Source organism: Amphimedon queenslandica, unplaced genomic scaffold, assembly GCF_000090795.2.
Source record: "Amphimedon queenslandica unplaced genomic scaffold, v1.1 AMPQUscaffold_10411, whole genome shotgun sequence".
Classification (NCBI taxonomy): domain Eukaryota; kingdom Metazoa; phylum Porifera; class Demospongiae; order Haplosclerida; family Niphatidae; genus Amphimedon; species Amphimedon queenslandica.
In genome coordinates this window covers 1-2,151 of record NW_003549321.1, presented here as the reverse complement: position 1 = coordinate 2,151, position 2,151 = coordinate 1, and the positions used below count along the sequence as shown (strand labels likewise).

The 2,151-nt window shown below is 29.7% G+C and overlaps 1 long non-coding RNA gene across 1 annotated transcript; it reads right to left on the bottom strand.

Moving 5' to 3' along the window:
• Nucleotides 1-208: 208 nt before the first annotated feature.
• On the bottom strand, nt 209-1,630 carry LOC109590166 (uncharacterized). The gene is made up of 3 exons (XR_002189183.1): nt 1,488-1,630; nt 669-887; nt 209-283 (listed from the first exon to the last, which is right to left on the bottom strand). It is a non-coding gene; the product is annotated as an uncharacterized LOC109590166 (long non-coding RNA).
• Between the last annotated feature and the right edge of the window lie 521 nt (nt 1,631-2,151).

The following is a 2,151-nucleotide window of genomic DNA, read 5'->3' as shown; positions in this document are numbered from 1 at the left end:
CCCTTGCAGTCTATAAAGTGTACATTACTTATGATTGTTGCTACATTAACAGTTTTTATTAATTAACATTTTAAAAGAGGAGGAGGAGGAGGGAGAGATTGGAAAACATAATAATAATAATAATAATAACTGAGGCTCAGAAAAATAATAGCACAGTATTAATAACAATAATAATAATAATAATAGCAGTAATAATGATAACAGTAATAATAATATTAATACCAATAAGAGCAATAAAATAGTAAATAAATAGATTAAGTTAATTGCAATATGCTACCAGCATCTAATGAGAAGAAAGAAGGCGGAAAAGAGTAAAAAAAAATTATTTCAATTTTAATCAAAAAATTTGTCAAAAAGTACATGTACATATAGTACAGCTTCATATCTTTTGTGGCCTCAAATTTTTGTGATTTGACGCATGGGATTTCATAAAAAAATAATCATTAAAATTTTCATGAATAAGCTAATTAGACATAAAATTATAGCAAGATGTGGCTTTGGACATTGGTATTTAAAATCAAGAAAAATCACAAAAATTGACCACAAAAATTTTGTATCTACACATGTACATGCATACATGTATGTACTACACAACTTACTACAAAACATGTACATGTACATCAAGTTTAACATGTACATGTACAACTCTCTCTCTCTCTCTTTCTTACTTGCTATATCCAGTTTATATTCAGTATCTTCTTGAGTATTTTCAAACTGTTGCAGCTGCTGAGCTGAAGGGGTAGAGGGAGAGAGAGAGGTCCTTGTGTTGTTGTTGATGTCTTCATAATTTCCAGAGTAGTAGCGAACATCTCTGTCTCTATCTTCTTTTAGTTTTGATATGATTGAACTGATGTCTTGAGAAAAGGATTGATTGGCAGAGATAAATTCTATGAGAGAGAGAGAGAGAGAGAATTACTTGACACAAAATTAAAATAGACAATTACACATGTACACTTGAACTGATTCTGATTAAAATTGAATTTTAAAGTTACTCAAAATTGGGTCAAAGTCCCTGTACTATAGGGTCGCGGGCTAAATTTTGCCAAAAATAAAAAGGAGAGATTTCTCCATTTTTATAATTTTTCCTGATGCATATACATGTTCTTATGTTGCGTAGAAAGTTTGAGCTGATTCCAATCAAATTTGGATTTTTTACGAATTTTTAAAGTTACTCTAAAATCAGGTTAAAGTCCCTGTACTATGTACAGGGTCACAAGCCAAATTTTGCCAAAAATGAAAAGGAGATATTTCTCTACTTTTATAATTTTTCCTGATACATATACATGTTCTTATGTTGTGTAGAAAGTTTGAGTCAATTCCGACTAAAAATGGATTTTTTATGAATTTTTAAAGTTACACAAAATCAAGAAAAAATTTAAAACTCCCCATAAACTAAAAAGGAGCTTCATACACACACACACTATACTACAATTATACACACTAATACACTACCATACTATATTAATGACATATACTCCAATACTTACGTGTATTGTCTAGTGTAGAGTAGAGGGTCCTAGCCACAGCTAGTCTGACATTAGGTACCACATCATTTGATAGTGTCAGTAATGAGGGGAGGCACTCACTACCAAATAAGGAATAGGATATCAGACTTTTATGAAAGAACAGCTCACACTGTTTCACATACCTAAATATAATAAATAAATAAATGAATAAATAAATGAATAAATGAAGTATTATTATTATTATTATTATTATTATTATTATTATTATGTGAAATAGGAGGTTTTTTGATAATGTTATTTTTCTGACATTGGCTCATTTTTTTTAAATTGGCCATAACTCAAAAAGTTTCAGTCAGAATCAGCTCAAACTTTCTACACAGCATAAGGACATTAATATGTATCAAAAAATGTAATAAAAATTGGGGGTGATTTCACAGCCAATTTTCTGAAAAAACCATGGGCTAGCTATAGCCTTGGGTATTTTTAAAAAATAGGCCAATTCTAAACAATGGCCGTAACTTGAAAAATTAAGTCGAAATCAACTCAAACTTTCTACACAGCATAAGGACATCAATATGTATCAGAAAATGTAATAAAAATTTGGAGTGATTTTTGGAGCCATTAAAAAAACCATATCCTTGGGTATTTTTCAAATTTTGGCCAATTTTTAAAAATAGCCGTAACT